Source organism: Muntiacus reevesi, chromosome 2 (assembly GCF_963930625.1).
Source record: "Muntiacus reevesi chromosome 2, mMunRee1.1, whole genome shotgun sequence".
Taxonomy (NCBI): domain Eukaryota; kingdom Metazoa; phylum Chordata; class Mammalia; order Artiodactyla; family Cervidae; genus Muntiacus; species Muntiacus reevesi.
The window spans coordinates 165,674,074-165,691,658 of NC_089250.1; the positions used below are offsets into that span (position 1 = coordinate 165,674,074).

At 50.7% G+C, this 17,585-nt stretch overlaps 1 protein-coding gene across 1 annotated transcript in view; it reads right to left on the minus strand.

Annotated features, from left to right (window-relative positions):
• FAM53B (family with sequence similarity 53 member B) overlaps nt 1-10,521 on the minus strand; it is a 111,968-nt gene extending 101,447 nt beyond the window's left edge. Inside the window, exon 1 of the mRNA XM_065923504.1 lies at nt 10,208-10,521. The gene's annotated coding sequence lies outside the window, so the exon portion shown is untranslated. The remainder of the gene's footprint in view (nt 1-10,207) is intronic.
• Nucleotides 10,522-17,585: the final 7,064 nt, after the last annotated feature.

The window sequence follows — 17,585 nt, forward strand, 5'->3', positions numbered from 1 at the left end:
AGGGTGTGGAGTTCACAGGAGTGCCAGGCGCCAGGTGACCCATGCAGAACATTCTCGCGAGTTTGTGTCAGCAACTCCCCACCCTTTGAGATCACCAGCGAGAACACGCTAAGGCAGAGCCCAAAGGGCACCCAGACTCTTTTTTCCATCACACAAACGTGGTTACTTTCTTTTCCTTTAAGGGGAAAAGAAAAAAAAAAAGCAGGTTTACACTGAATCAGACTTTTCCAGCTCATGCAATGCCAAAAGGCTTTGTTCATTTTGATTCCTTTAGTTCCACTGCAGGTGCAGGCAAGGAACTCTGGAAGGTCTTGGGAATCCCAAGTGCCCCCACTGAAAGTAAGAGCTGCAACTAAAATCAACACAAACCACATGCCTCTGGGCAAGGAGATGCCACTTGGTGACAATTCCCAGTGTAGGGGGCTAGTCTTGGGCTCTCCTAGGAGGTCACTCAGAGGTCAAACAGATGGGCCCCCTGAGCAGTCTTCCCAGAAGGGGGCCCCTGGTAAAGAGCAGGCCGTTCCCATCGCCTCCTCCCAGCTGCCTCCTCGCCAGCTTCCAGCGAGTGTCCGACTAACCAATCGCTATCTCTTTTGGCCCTGACCCCTGCCTTCTCTCCTGAGTCACTCTGTGGTCTCCCAGGTGTCTGCTCCAAGCCCACTCCGCAGTGCCGCTCCCCAAGCACCAAGCCTCCCAGGGAGAGAAGCATCAGCAAGTGCCTCCAGCTCCCAGTCCACTGGGATAAAGTCTGGACACCTACATCGGGCACCCACGCCATCCTGACTCACAGCTGAGCTGCGGGCCCAGGGGTGCGCTTCCCACCCTCGAGCCAAGGTCGTCGTCCACCACGTGGGGTGGTCTCTGGACGCCTCCATGCGTCCTACCCCCCACAGTCTGCATCTGTCCAAACCCCTGCTCCTTCCTCAAGCCTCCTGCTCAGCCCTGCTCCCTTGGGCTCGGTTTAAATGACCAACCCCCGTGACTCCCCCGGGACTGGGGGCTCACCAGCGCCCTGTGGACCCACACAGCGTCCACTATACCGACTGCCCAGGCACGTGGTGGGAAGTGCGTGAACCCAAGTGCAGTCTGACCGTCTGCGGCTCAAGTCCACAAGTTCCTCAAAGGCAGGAATTCGGTTCACTCATCTCGGGATTCTTCAGAGATGCTGACTTGCACCGTAGGCGCTTCCTAGCCACTGACTGAACGGCGCTGCAGCAGGGTGGAGCGGGGCAGAGGAACCTGCCTGACCCAAGAGGACACAGGCAGTTATGAAAGGCAGCTCGGCAAGTTGGAGGGAGGGGCAAATTAAAGACATCAGCGGTGGAGAGTCTGCAGAGAACCTTAAAGACAGTGAAGGACCAGCCGCCTTCAGTCCTGAGAGGGGTGGGGCCAGGAGGTGGCCACAGAATTCCTTCCCAGGCGGTGGTAAGGGCGGAGCCAAGATGCCGCGGCCACACCAAGACACGCATCCAATGTTCTATGCTCAGGACCAAATTAAATCACCTTTGGTAAACAAGAGATTTTGTTTCCCAAGCAAAAAAGCTTAAAAGATTTTGCCCATCTTAACTCTTAGAGAGACACACTGCAAACTAAATCAATACATGGGCTTTCAACCCTTCTTCCCCCTAAATCACGAGACATCTGCCACGGGAGCCTGTGGGTGAAGAAAGGCTCTCTACCTGACCTAGTCTCATCTGGCCAGCCGGATCCAGCTCCAAGCTAAGTCCCCACTGCTCTGTCCCTCGTCCAGTCGCCCACTGGCCACAGGGACAGTGGCCCCGGTCCTTCCCCTCATCTGTCCCCTCAACAGCACGTGCCTGCCAGCAACCCGACGTCCACAGGGCTCTGAGTGTCCCAAATGTGGTTTCCCTCGGTTTCCCCCCAACCCAGGGGCTGGGTGCCGTTGGCCTGGCCACACTCCAGACAAGAGAACCCAGGCAGCAGTTGTGCCTAAGAGCAGTCGGTCAGCAGAGGGCACATCTGGGATTCAACCCCCGGGCACTGATGCCAGAGCTGAAAACTGCCCTCGGGTTTCCCCTCCTCCCTGCCCAAGTTCCTCTGTAGTTCTCTGGCTGGCAGAACTTCTGCCCACCCAGTCCAGCTTACATCTCACGGGCAGCACCACACCCTTCACTGGGGAGGGGGCTTCCTGGACAGGCCCCCAACCCAACCCTGAAAGCGCTGGGAGGCAGGGCGGGCGAGAGGAGAGCGGGGCCACAGGGGTCTCACAGCAAACCGGGTCCCGCAAGTGAGCCATCTCGGGCCCGCCATCCTCCTCCGGGGAATCCCATCATCTGACTGCCCCTGCGCCTTCGGGGTAGGGGGGCCCCTGCATCCCAGACCCCGCCTGGAGTCTCAGAACCACAGACACCCCCCCCCGCGCCCCCCCCCCCCCCCCATCCTGAGTGCAGAGGCAGCTGGCCGTGGAGACCTGTGTCCTTCCACCTCCAAACCAGCAGAGAGGCGGCTGGCAGGTGGCACCCGGGACCTCCCTGCCTCCCAGGCCCCGGGCCAGCCTGAAGGCCAGAGCAAGGGGAATTCCAGGCGCGGCGCAGGCCTCTCCCGGCCGGGCCATCAGGACACTTGAGCCAGAGGGCAGCGGGAAGGAGGGTGGGCTCTCCGGGCAAGCCACCCCCTCCCCCGGGGGAACTGCTCCAACTGCGGGAACACAGAGGCCCGGACAGACTCTGCTCCCAGGGCCCCGCGGCAGGCCCTGGCGCGTGGCCACCGGGGCCCCTCCTAGAGGTGGCAGCTCGGTGCCCAGTCTCTAATCACCAGGGACCACCCCCCCTGACGACGCCCCCTGCTTATGGCAGGAAGCGCATCTCTGCTGCCCCGGGGGCAGCCGCTGGGCCAAGAGGGAGACTGGTGGCGGGGACAGGATGGAGGCCACCACGAAGAGCTGGGAGGTCACTGTCCCTCGAACCCGAGGCCAAGTCATTTCTCTAAGCAGCGGCGTTCTCAGCAAGCGACGGAGCGAGTCCCTCAGCCACAGGCTGTGCTGAGAACTCAGTGAATGAATGAAGTAAAGTGGCCAGCCCCTCGAGGGATGCCCGGCAGGTGTCCAATCAGTGTCTGCTAAATGAAGGCAGGAAGAACAGCTCGCACCCCGCCCCCGCCCGACCAACTCATTAGGCCTGAACCCAACTCCTAGTGGAGGAGAAAGAGCCCTTATTTATGCGCCACCACCAGCGCCCAGAAGAGCAGATGGACAAACCTTTGCCAAGGCGACCAAAGGCCTTTTGATCAAGCCCAAGGTTTCAGCACTTCCCCTTGGGTCTCAGTTTCCCCGGTGGGCAGCAGTGGACTTCATGACCCGATACAACCTCAATGACGGAAGGCAGGCCTGCTGCCCCCACGTCGGGGAGGAAGTAAAAACTGGGATGGATGGTCTAAGCGGACCCAGGGTGTCGGAGGGCGTGTTTCACCAGGCTCAAGAGCACTGGACGAGGACCACGCTGCCTGCGGGTCTGGGCAGCACAGCACGCTGCCCCGCGAACAAGACGGTGTCCCGAAGTCTCACGGAGAGGAGGCAGCACTCGAGTAGGGGACCCGGGGGCGGGGGAGGGGGGCGCAGGTTCTGGTCTTTCTGTGCACCGGCCCACGTGACCAGGCAAAAAGTCACCCCATCTCTGGCGGTGGGATTCACCTTCTGTAAGAGTCCATCAGCGGGCCACGGCAGCTCCTGCTCTCCCAGCCCCTGGTCACCCGAAACGGAGCTCTACGAAAAACGTGATCCCAAGTATGTGGAAGGACAGGTTCCGGGGTCAGGATCCCTTAGGTGGCTGTCACTGTGACACTCAATGCAAACCAAGATGGAAAGGACCAGCGGCTCTCTGAGAATCACCAATGGACAAAACTGCTCCCTCCCGCCCAAGGCCCACACAGACACCATGTGCCCAACCTCCAGAAGGAACGCGGGGCCTAGGTGACAACAGACTCAATAAAACCTGGCCTCTTCCCTCCAGAAAGGAGGTGGCTCAGAGGGGCTGGACCAAATCCTGAGAGGGGCAGCGCATCGAACACCGAACACCGGGCTGGGCTGAAACAGGAACTACCTGGATGATGCCTGCGGCAGGCACGGGGCCCAGGGGCGGGTACCTCTCAGATTCTCCTTCGCTGACACATGGCGGCAGCAGTGGAAAATTCCAATAGGTTTATTCCACTCCTGAACAGGAAGGCCCTTAATCCCCTACGAAGGAGAGGGAGGTATATGCGGGGTCTATTCCAGTCCTCATGCCTGTCTTAGATGCACAACGGAATCAACTCAGAAGCTTTAAAAATCCCAACACTGAGTCCCACCCCTTCTCTCCAAGATCCTGATGTAACTGGTCCGAGATGCTGTCTGGGCATCCAGACTTTTTTTTTTTTTAAAACCTCCCCAGGTGATTCTAACATGTAGCCAAGGTTGAGGACCATCTCTGTGGATGCTAAAAACTCAGTCAATGGAAGTCCCAGGCCTCTCCCACAAACCCCTGAGGAGCAGAAAGGCCAGAAGACCCAGCCAGGCAGCCCTTGCTGGAGATGGGTGTCCTCACCCTGCCCCCTCCCCGCCTCCACCCCCACACACAAACCAGGATCAACCTGCAAAGAGCCATCTGTCTGAGACAGAACGCAGGGCCTCTGTCCAGCCCCGCCTGGGGCATACCAAGTGCCCACACACTGGAGGATGGACAATTGTGTTCAGTTATTCGATTACTTTGGGCATGTAAACAGAACGTGATATTGTGCAAACCTGGGGTAGCAAGTACCACAAAATGATTTATTCTGAAACATCTCACTCAGCTACAAAAAAAAAAAAAGAGAGATAAATGCTGGAAATCCTTTTAACAATCTCTTTGAGTGGAAAATGGGATCTGCATACATGGTGATGCTTCTAATGGGCTGCCAGATTTATTTCCCATTTCCCCCAGAAGGTCACTGGGAATAATCATATTTTCCTGTGAATCTGTCTTTTGTAAAGACAAAGCAAAACATTTCAGTCTCCCCAACTGAGGCACTGCCTTTGGTCCTATGGCAGATACAGCAATAGAATTCAATCACTCCTTTAAAGGGGGAAGAAATAAAAAAAGACCGCAGAAAACAGAGGGGCAAGGGAAAGAGCCAGTTAAAATTTCTAAGTTTCCCTGTGGTGTTAACAAGACTAAACAAAATTTATGCTTTGAGATAAAACAGAACTCGGTGCCTCTGCATCTTATGATCAAACTGACAGACGGCACGGTGTATAGAGCGCGGGCAGGCTTGTGGAGCCAGAGAGAAAGGAACAGAGCGCCCACACGCTTGGTCTTCCAGCTGTGTGTCCCGGGGCCTCCCTGAGCCTCAGTTTCTTCAGCCGTAACTGCAGGACTGCTTTGAGAGTTGAGAGACAGTGGATGCAAAGCCCCTGGGCAAGGGTGAGCCTCCACAACCAGTGGGCACTGCTATTATTTCTGAAATAGCCCACACCCATTTCAGCTAAATCCCGCTGCACCCAACTTTTGTACGGGCCTGCATCTTGGGAACCCCATGATATCACCGCAGGAGGAGAATCTGTTTCTTTGTTTCGTGGGAGAGTCAGAACAGCCAGGAGTTGGCCTGCTCCTGCGTTCCGGGGTCAAATGGGCTTTTTACCAACATGATTTGCTTTCACCTCCTGAGCGGGGAGCCGGGTGGAAAAAGTCCCTCCAGAGACTACAGCTGCTTATGGGGGGGGCAGGGTGGTGGGGCTGTGAGATATTCCTGCACAGTCTGGCCAGGCTGCCCCCCTTCCCCCTGCAAAAAGCAGCGTCCCGTGCAGCAGCCCCCCCACCCCACCCCGCAGCAGGAGAGGAGAACCATAAAGAAGCCGGGTGCCTGTCACACTTCTCCCTGACGTGATGTGAAATTCTACAAGGTAGACGCTTTGAAATGCAAAATCTTCCAGAGTCCTTCAAACGTGTTTTTATTTTCTTGGGTTCCTAAGGCTGCTTTCAGACCCACCCATCAGCATTTCCCCTCTCAATCAACCCACACTTAACAACAAAAAAAAAAAAAAAAAAAAGGAAGAAGATGAGGAAAAAGCAGCAGGAAGAGGAGCAGGAGGCAGCTGCAGCAAAGAGGTCTCTGTTTTTTGAAAACGCTCAAGTATCTTCCATCGCTGCAAAGGGGAAAAGAAAAAGAAAAAGAAAAAAAGCTTGTCCTCCGCTCCAGCCTCCTGTATCCCTCCTCCAAGACACCCCGAAGCCAAGTTTCCTCTGGAAGGTTTCCTCCCCTCTCTGCTGATGCTCCGGATCTCAGAGAACGTTCCCGAGACAAGAACCGGGGCGCCTCCCGACCAGAGTTCGGGAGGGTTAAGACCGGCACCACCAAAACCACAACCCGCAATTTTCGAAGCCCAAACCTTGATCCAAAACTGTGTGCACAGGAGGTTTGGATTAAACATCAAAGAAGAAGTTACCTTACAACAAAGTTGTTTGGCCAAGAAAATTACTTCGCCGTAAGAAGAACCCTCGGGAACGGTAAAATTGCTTTTGAATATAGACTTTTCAGTGGCTGGGGTCATTAATCATGTTAATGTAAACTGAGCTAAAACAAAAATTTTCTAAGCAAGTCTCCGGGCACATCAGCGTATCTAAGCCTCTGGGTTTGTTTCCAAAGTTCACATCCCCGGCACGCAATGAAACTGCTGTTAATGGGGTCAGCTATTACAGTGCAGTCCCCGACCTTGGGCCATAATAAAGGTGACTCAGTCGGGTAGAAAGAACCCTCATAAAGTTAGGCAGGAAACAAACACAGAAATTAATCAGAGGAGAGTCGATGATTTTGGAAAGTTTGTTCGTTGGGCAAGTTTAAACAGCAACTCTCCCTGGATGATCAGACACTGCAGAGAAGAGCTGGGGGAAAGCAGTCAGCATTCCTCACAGCACCCAAGTCCCTCGGCCAGGCTCTGCTGTGGAGGGTGGAGGGCAGGCCGGCAGCTGGACCAGGCTAGGAGGAGAGTGGAGCCCAGCAGTTAGGCCAAGCTGAGCCCTGCCAGACCCGGCCATGTGCTTCATGCTGGCAACAAACCGGTTCTTTCAAGAGAGGAAGAGTCTGACAAAAAGGACAGCTACAGCAAGATGAGAAGCTGAGAGGCAAAAACCTCGGAAAAGTCCCGTGTTTGGGATTCTCCTCTCAAGTCCAAAAAAAAAAAAAAAAAAAAAATCACCTCTGGGGTTTACAAGGGCTAGTGAATCTATTAAAGTGTCCCCCTTGCTGGATCAATTAAAGAGAGACCCTCCACATCTGGTTTCCATCGAAAACCGACACTTGTATTATCAGCGTATTACATAACAAATTATGCCCGCAAGTTTCTTTTATTACACATCAGAGAGGTGTGTGGAGTGGTGGTAATGATGGGAGTTGTGCTGATCTGAGTATTTGCTTATTGCAGTCCTTTTTTTTTTTAAGGCCAAGAACAAAGTTTTCCACACACTTTATGCAATCCAAAAAAAAAAAAGTCACACTGCCTGGGTAAAACATCAACGCGACAATCCAACAGTGGGTCCGAGGCACAGTCTTGAGCGCCCACTGCATCCAGCAGTGGCTAAAGAAGGGTGTGCTTTCTCAAAGAGCAATGCAAAGGTGCACCAAGTTGCTCCGCAGCGTCCTCTGCTGTCAGCTGCCAGAGTTTGCGCAAGGCTCTTCTCTCCAGCCTCCCCCAGAGGGAAGAAAGCTGGCTGGCCTTTACTGAGCTTCCATCACGGGTCAGGCGCCTGCTCCCTGGACCCATTTAAAGGACACCCAACCCACTAGTCTCCCAGAGAACAGGGGAGATGGAGGGGCTGGGCGATAGTGAAGGAATCAACAGGGGAATAAAGGCTAAAAGGCGTGGTGGGAAAGAGCCTAGGAGGTAACCACAGGGCTTTCTCCCATAAAATGCCAATTAAGTGCAGCAGCCATGATTACAATACGGTATCTTAAAGCCCTGTTTCCTCCAAGAATTTTACGAACTTCCAAAGACACTACTGCTACATGCGACTTAGCCCGAGCTGAAAACAGGACGGAGAAACGGACTAAAAACATCATCATCAATCAAAAGAGTGGAATGCTCTATTCGTCCTGCGAGCCTGAGGACATACAAGCCCACTTCTGCAGCAGCGATGCTGCGAGCTTTTATTTAAAACTTGCTTTCCACTTTAAAATGATTGCATTGCAATAATCACGTCTCAGGGGAAAAGAAGTCCTTGGGTAGAATTATTGGAACTGGTCTTCAGACTGCCTTGTTCTCTGGAGGGGGGCATTTGGGAGAAAGCAGCAGACCTACCCCAAGCCTCTCTTTCATTTTCTGGACTGCAGCAACACCCTGGGAGCTGGCTCCTCGGTCTGGACCATGGCTGGCAGCATCCTGGCCCTTGCCAAGCACAGACACTGGGTCAAGGGTTACCAAGCCTGAACTTAAGACCCAAACCTTCTCCCACTAACATGGGCCTATCAACTGGGACAAGTAGCTATTTGCAGTTTATCTAGCTGTCCCTAGCTGAGGAAAATGGGAGGGGGGAAGGGGAAAAAAAAAAAAAAAAGAACTACAGATCGGCAATTCAGTATCAAAACTGTAACTGAGACAAGTTACTGTTAAGTGAATAAATTAAAATGAAACCAAAACCTGGCCAACTGCAGAATCACTGAGTTTCACCCAGTCTACTAACTCCATTCCTTTCCAAGTCCTCAAACCTGGTAGCGTCTTACTGTAATAACCCAGAGCCCAGGATTCTGGATCAAGGAAGGATCCCCCTCCAGCCGGTGGGAACTGCTGGGAACACATATGCTAGTATGTCATTTGGAAGTCTGCTAATATGTTGTAAGCTGCACAAGACGCTTGCCTGGCTTCCCAGGCCAATAAACAATGCCATTCCAACTCCTGCAGCAGTCAACAGAAAACAGTCCCTTGTCTCCACCATCCAACAATTCAACAAACATTTGTTCCTGTTGAACAACCGTCAGCCTGGCTCCATCTGCACCCGCTCCGGCAAGGCGAGCTGGCGGAGGCGGCGGCACAAACGCCCGGCCCAGATCCCCGAGCCCCGGGCGCAGCCCAGCGCGGGGGGCCACTCGCCCAACACCCCCCCCCGCCCCCCGAGTCCGGAGGCTGTAACGTATGGAAGACTCGGAGTGTGGCCTATAGGAGGCAGAATCCCATTCATCAAATGCTGCAAAGAGCTGTTCTTTGTTCACCGTCGTACGAAGTACAGTACGTGTGAATGAACCCCGGCGTTCGGATTTAGGGAGCCTGGCTTCAGGGGGCGTCCGGGAGCGAGGGACCCGGCTCTCGACAGTCGACAGGGCTCCGCCACCCGGTACTGAGCCACGAGCATTGTTCCTCAAGTCTGCGGGCGGGGGTGGTGAGCTGGGGTGGGGGGGTGGCCGAGAAGGCACTTGGGGCAATGCAAACCCAGGGCCCTCCCCGGACTCTGGGAGTCCTCCCCTTCCTCGTGCCCGCCCCACCAAGAGAAAGCCCGAGCGGGGAAGCCGACTCCCACGGGCTTGCAAATCAAGGACTGGCAAAGATGGGACTCGGCCAGGGTGCCCAGTGCCGGACGGCCCTTCTCGCCATGTGCAAAAGCCACGCCGGCACGGCCCTCCACCCCCACCCCATTCCGCAAGTCCCCGCGGCCGCGGCCTCCGCGGGGGCTTTCCCCCGCCGCGGTCAGGACACTCTCCCACCCCCAGCGTGACCTCTCCGGCCGGCCCCGCCGCCGCGGAGCCCGCCGCTGCGCGCCCGCATCCCGGGGGTGGCGGACGCAAACTTCCGCGAACAAAAGAGTTGTCTGCAAAACGATGCGTGAACTTCGAGGTGCGCGGGGACGCCCGGGTCCCTGGCGCCTTCGTCGGGGCTCAAGTTGAGACGTGGAGAGGGGGGGACACCCCAGCGCGCAGCAGTGCCGGCGCCCGCCCCGGGGAAGCGCAGACTTTTCCGCAGGGGCCGTGCTGGCTCGCTCCCCTGGCTGCGCTCTGACAAGTCTCACGCATGCACCAGCGGCGGCACTCAGCGCCCCGAGAAACCGCCCGGCCCCACACGAAACCAGGCAGGCGGACCAAAAGGAAATCAGCCACACAAATATTGTTTTAAAAAAACGGGGGGGAGGGCGGGCTAAGGCCAGTGCACCCCGCGAGCCGGGCTCCCTACCGCCGGCGGCCGGGGCGCACTCGCCAGGGACCTCCAATCGGGACTGGCCCCCCGGTCGCCGCCGCCCGGCCCGGGATCGCTTACTGTGCGCGGCGGGACGCTCCGGCCGCGGGCCCCCGCGCAGTCGCCGCCGGCGCTCGCCGAGTCGTCCGGACTGCCCGCCGCGCGGCCGCCGCGCGCACGCTCTCCTGCCGGCGCCGAGCGCTTTGTACGGAGCTGCTCCCGGGGAGGAGGAAATCGACTTGTCACTTCCTGAACTGTTTGCAACTCGTCCCTTTAACCGGCCCCGGCCAGGCCGCCCGCGCCCGCCCGCGCCCGCCGCCGCCGCGGGGCCGCCCGACCGCGGCAGCTCGTCGCTGGGTCCGGCGCTCTGCCGGCGGCGTCGCGGGCCCGGGCGCTCGGCGCGGCGGCGGCGGCGTGCAGGAGCCGGGCGGCGTGCGGCGGCGGCGGCGGCGGCGGCGGCTGCAGCGGGCGAGGGTGCAGTGCGCGCAGCCGCCGGTGGGCGGGGAGTGGGGCGGGGGGGTCGCGGCGCGCCGCCGGCGGGGCTAGAGGGCGTCCTGCGAGCCGAGCCGCGCGCCGCTCGCCGCGCTCGCGCCTGGGAGGCCCCGGAACGCGGGAAGTGGCCCCGGGCCCCGGCCGCACCGCCGCTGCCCGGGCCCCGAGCCAGAGACCCCGGGGCCGCCCCCCGCACAAGCCGGGATGAAAACCCCGGGCCGCGTGGACTTCAGACGTCCAGCTTCCGGGTTGTTGGGGTGGTTTTTTTTGGTTTTTTTTTTTTTTTTTGAGGTTTTAAAGAAACCATCGCTTCAGTGGCGTGCTGGGCGGCAGGGGACAGGGGGAGCCGTGTGTTGCCTGTCGCGCTTTTGGAAAATAAAGCGCTCCTTTCCTAACTCGGGGCGCTGATCGAAATAAAGGAATGTGTACTTCGGAAGCCACATCCAAAATATATGCAACTGGTGAAGGAAGGATTTGTGGTTGCTAAGCAGAAGCAGAGCATGTTTAGTTCTGTAACTTAGGATGTTGACTTAAGTTCAGGAATGTAACCCTGATAGAATAAGCAGAGTATTTTCATTGTGCCGCTCACCTGGGGGAGGGGGATTGTTTTCCTTGTGAAGTGAAGCCCTAGATTTCCCATTAGGCCTTCCTACTGGTGTATGTTATTTTATTGACCTTGTATCCAAAAAGAGATGTTTTTAAAGAGGTTTTTTAAAAGAACTCCCTATGCCTGTTTTGTGTTCTCCTTTGCCAAAAAAACAAAACACCTCATTACTTTACATGGATTGTGTCTGCGCCATTTCAATGGTTCTATTCATAAATCAGGAAACTTTTTCTGTTGCTTCTAGGAACATTTAATTGGTTTTAATCCAATGTTTCAATCCCAGTATCAAACATAAATGAACAATTAACTTCTTGAGCTTGTGTGCACTTGGGAAACTATTATATCTCATGGCTATTGCTAACATATTTCAGTTTCCCATCACACTGGACCCATTCTTTTGCAGAAAACCACGAGTTAACATCTCCTTTCACACTAACTACAGTTCACGCCAGTGACTTCTGCTGCAAGACAGAGGCACAACCAGGAGAAGGATGGGAGTATTCATTCAAGTAGATGATGTGGGATACAATCAATTCATCCAAGAAAGCCAAACCGAACTAATATGTAGAATATGGTACCAATATCCTTACCTATAAACTTTGCTTTAAGAAATTTATCAAGGGCCAATTTTGAAAGAAGCAAAAACCAAGTCTTCCTAGATGGAACCAAGAAAGGCACAGGGATACTGTGAGAATGCTGCGACACTGCCCTCACGCCATCGTATGCATGCAGTGTCACCTCAGCCTTCGAGAGCTTTACGGATATAGTTTAATTTACTTTTTATTAGGAGGCCTAGAGTGACTCCTGCTGGCAAACATTCAGTTTATTCCTGCAATTACTAGTTCATGGGGTCAACTTAAAAAACAAAATTCAGGGGTCCCAAGCCCGGAAACAATTACTGCAACCATTATTCTTGTTGCTTTCAGGATGATTTTAGTCTCACAAAACTCCAAGGATTGTGGTTATGGCAAGCTCCTTTGCTGTAACGCCTCCTTTCCAACCTAAAGCAGCCTGTTTTTCTGGTTTTGAGGCTTTCTTAAAAGTGTAGAGAACTAAAAACTATCTGCTTCAGGGGTTGTGCTACTAACCAATGAACAGCTATTTCTTATTTACTTAATTTGAATGTCTAAGGACAAAAAATATATACATTAAGGCCTGTGTCACTAGTCTTCCGTACTATGGACCTTCCCACATCATGTAATAAAGTCCTATAAATAGGACTATGGAATAGAAGGATGTCCCAATTTTTAGGGCCACACTACACAGTCCTTTATTATAAAAAGTCCTACCCAGAAGTTTGTATATTAGAGTTTCTTAATTCAAAGGAGTAAATATAAACTCAGTCAAACTGGATTTAAAACAATGTAAGCTGCAGTCAGGGGAAGGGGGTAGGAGGGCTAAGCTGTCTACCTCTGTTCAGTCCTTAAAGGTCAGAACCAAATCAAAACCAGATTTAGAATACAACCAGAAACCTAAATGCAAATTCATGGGCCAATTTAGGCATAAATCCATAAAATAATCCAAAAATGATCACTTGTAACTTTCCCAACCAACACTAACCTGGTTAAGGCACAGAACACCCTGGGAAATGTAAACTGTAGGGATTACATGCAGTCTCACTCCAAGACCAACTTATGAAGCCCAGGGAAAAAGCACAGTCAATACTGGCTCTCCTGGCTCCCCTCAAAGCAGAACTTGCAAATGAAGGAATGCCTGTGTGTGGTATGCATGACATGTCCACTCAGCACTGCTGGGGAGATAGAAACTGAGTGGCTTTCTATACTAGACGGTTCTCCCATTCCAAGTTTAAAGCTCTTAAGCAACAGGAGACAATAAGGGTGTATTTTACTAAGAAAGGGTGTGACCAACTATAACTTGTATCAACAAGCTAATAAAACTATTCACCTAAGCCATTTGTGCAGAGCAGGGTAAAGATTGGGTTCTGATTAAGTACTAAGAAATGTCCTTGATAGCTAGTGGGTGTTCTATGTTTGTGTCTTTAGAACCAGATAAATACGACGTTCAAACAACAGGGAGCTAAGCTTTTGCTATTTCAGCAAGTAGCAGTCGATCCTGTTCAGTTTTTCCCGTTAAATTTATCCGTACCTATGACTGTGAAAAGAGTGGTGACCACTGAAAGATGGTAAACTGGTTTGTCTCTGAGAATAACATTCTTTTTAGACTAATAATGGGAGTGAAACAAACATCAGACGTGTTATACGTTGGAACCAACAGCAGTATGCAGATGCATGTGTATTAACCCCTTTATTCAGCTTCCCAAAGCCACTGCTTCTTTGTCACAAGTGCTGTATTAAATGCCAGTCATTCACATTTCACACTGTCTTTTCTACACTTGAAAAGATCTTTATAAAAGTAGAACCTTTTAAAATCGCTTTTAATAGATGATGGGAAGATAGACATCACCAAGTCCACCTGAAACATTTTCAGAGACTGGCTACTGAAAGCAAGTTATTAGCAAAATACACTGCTCTGAAAATGATGGAAAGTTTTTGCTTATCAGTGGAAGCCAAATTCTGAGGCTACGATGAGGGCAATTTTCTTATTCAGAGCTTATTCAGAAAAATAAGTTCTATAATCGTCCCCATACCTATGATCCAGCTTCAACTAACAGCCCTACCTACATAAGCATGTTACAACACACTAATCTTTCTGTTCTTTCCTTTCTATTCTTTTTATCTTTTGTTCTGAAACCTTTCCACTGATGACAATGAGTTATAGCCAGGGCTGGAGTCTCATATAGATATATAAATCTATCCCCCGTATCTATAGACATCCACCTTTTTTTTTAAGAGGAACTTTGGTTCTCGAAGACAGTCATTTTTTGATTCAGGAGCTAAAGAAAATGAATTTATTTTCATTGAAAAATAAGCACAGCAGAGAATTTAATGATACCAATCTAACTCTTTTGATACAAAATAAGAGTTGAAAGCAGCTTGAAGGGGACAGCCTATTGAAATCAGCGCATGTGAATCTGCACAGCTTTGTAACTGAACGTCTAGCACCATTGAGGTACGAAGCATGCCAGCTGGGACGGCATTGTGCACCACAAAGTGTGGGTTGTAAGCCTAAGTCCTGAGCACAAACCCTGGTTTCCAAGTTGGCAGGTGCTGAAAACACAGCAAATGTCACGCTTGCAACTCACTGCATGGAAGGGCTCTGAGTAAAGGAAGCTAAAAAGAACAGAGCAACTGTTAAAACTTATTTCAATTTTATATTACTTTTTCTTTGCAAAATTAATAGTACCTGTAAGTATTATGTGCTAAAAGAAAACTCAAGCATGAAAAAACAGACACTGCAAAGTTTATGCATGGTAAATAAGTAAAAATATGGCAAAGTAAATCTACATTCAACGTTACTGACATATGTAAACCTTACCAAACCTACTAAGATTCAAAAGCATAATCAATTCCTGGCCTTTCCCTGATCTATATATGATCTCAGCTGAAACAGACACTAACTAGTATCACCATACCATGGTTAGTCACCTATAACCTAGTCTACCTCAGTACATGCTACCAAAATCATAGCTAAAAACAAGTTACAGTATTTTCATATTGCTACACACTCAATTTAACCTAGAAAACATCTCAACAGCACACTCAATGTTTATGTCATCTTCAAATGAAAATCATTTCAACTTTTTGCTTCAAATATTCTGTAGTGGAATTCAGATTTAGTATGATATTCAGCCCAAAATTTAACTTAATTTTTCTATCAACTATCCGTCATATAAGTCACTGCCTCAAGAAAAATCTATTTTTAACTCATCCCTAGTGATATGCTCAAAGCTACCACTATCTGCCTGTTACCCATGAAAATGAAATGAGCGAATTTCATTTTCATTAGGTATACAGGAAACTGAAAGATACAGCTTATGATTTCATAGAGTTTAAATACCCAATCTTAAGACTGAATCCTTTGGATTTAAAATATCAAGAAAAAAGCCTGGTCTCTGGCTCCAATGGAAGAACACCCCTGGGCGCCGTATCAAAGGAACACTTGCCCCACGCATTCTACCAGCCTGTGAATGTCCTCACTCAGCGCTCTGTCTTCTCTATTAACCAAAAGCAGAGACATTTCGTTTTACCCTACCCACTACTGTTGTCAGAGGGCCGGCCAGCCTTGCCTATTTTGTCCTAGCATGCCCTGCAGCCGACCTGAAACAGAACTGATATGAATGAGAAGTTGGCTTGCAATTTTAAATACTACTTTACATCTCCTTTTAATTTTCACATAGAAACAAAACAAAAAACACCTTGATCAAACCAAGTTATTCAACCACTGTAATGTTTACCTAATTGAAAGTAGTGAAACTCTGATTATGTTCTATCCTAATGACATACATCATACTGTGTTCACCTCATCTCTGTAGAGCTTCTTCTAAAATGGTTCAGACTTAAACTCTTGGAGGTTACTTACCTAGAGAAAGTGACACTCCTCTGGCCAGCATTTCTATAGTAATATTAAGCACTCTAAGCATTACTCACTTAACCACTAATAAAAAGGTTAAATAAGTAAACAAATCTGCAAACCAAGCGTTTTCTACACTAGCGTAAACAACTGATTCACTCTACTTTACTAACTATACTGTTAGTTCTAATATAAACCAAGGTCAAATCATATAAACTGCTTAAAGTACTGCCCAACATCAAACTTTAAAATGCCATTGTGAATAGCTGCTAACTTACAGCAAAGAAAATAAACATGATTCACTGATTAAAGAAATCAAACCTAGATAATGAAAGGTGGAAATCAATGATAAAAATCTCAGTCCAGTTTTCCAGGTGGCCTAGTTGGGTTGGAAAGATCTCCTCCTACAGAGGCAAATGGCAACCCACTCCAGTATTCTTGCCTGGGAGAAATTCCATGGACAGAGGAGCCTGGCAGGCTACAGTCCGTGGGGTCTCCACGAAGAGTCGGACGCAGAGGAGAGACTGACACACACACACAAGGTCACATGGGGGACCCTGGTCCGGTCCCTCGTTAGTGGTCACTGGAAACAAAGCCTTGGAGTTCAAACCTGAGGAAAATGTACCATATCCGTGGCCATTTGTTTTCAATTCAGAAGCATCCACAGTAACCTTTTCCCCACAACACCTACACTTATTACTACCTATTGACCTCTGAAACAGATAACGATCAGAAACCTGAGGGGGATTCCTGCTGAAACACATTATAAAGGGCATTTCGTGAAAATCCAGCATTACGATATCCAGTCTCCATTTCTTACTAAATAAAAACGTGCTTTTAGCACCAACCCCATCTAGAGACTGAAGGGGGAGCCATGCAGTACGATCTAAGATATTTGGAAAGGCCCCCATCTATCCCAGTCTTTCCTTCTTACATGTCTACCCATCATCCTCCTCTCCTCACTCATCTCATCCCTCCTGGAACACAAATGCCTTAGGATGGAGCCAAATATATTAACTCTGTGGCACTGAGGGTTAAAATCCTGAACCATTCAATATATTAGCTCCAATGGGAAGAAGGTTTCCTTGGAGAAAAGAATACTTATTTGGCATTGGTGTGTGCTAGGAATCATGCTAAGATGATTTACATTTATTTTTCTCACTTAATATTCACTACCCTATCATGTATAGTCTACACAACTGCTTCTCTCTCCACTGTATCAAACTGTTTCAAAGAAATGTATTGAAGGGTAACCAACTCGAAATAAGTATCTACTATACACTAGGCACTTTGCCAGTACCTTAAAATAGTTCGATTTCACTGACGGGGATAAGCAGTTACAGAACAGACTGACAGTGCCTCAAAAAGGTACAAGGTGTAGAAGGGCAGACCCATCAACTACACTCTGTATGGCATGAGAATGTAAAAATCTCAAAAACCCAGGGCTTTCAAGTGGTAAACACAGTCATCTCTGAGTGTGCAGTGTGTGTGTTTGAAATAGGGAAGAATCAAATTAGGGAGATTCTTGAGGTTATCATAATTTTATCAAATTATTTATTGCCTTATCAAAATTAAGGTGGGGAAATCCCCTCTGTGGTCTAGTTGTTAGGAGTCTGCCTGCCAATGTAGGGGTTGAATCCCTGGTCTGGGAAGATTCTACATGCCACTGGGCAACTAAGCCCTCATATCACAACTATTATATACTGAGCCTTCGAGCTCTAGCGGCTTCCCTGGTGGCTCAGAAGGTAAAGAATCTGCCTGCAATGCGGGAGACCCAGGCTCGATCCCTGGGCTGGGAAGACCGGTGGAGGAGGGCGTGGCCACCCACTCCAGTCCTCTTGCCTGGAGAATCCCCATGGACAGAGGAGCCTGGTGGGCTGCAGTCCAGGGGTCACAGACAGCCTGACATGACTGGGCGGCTACGCACAGCGC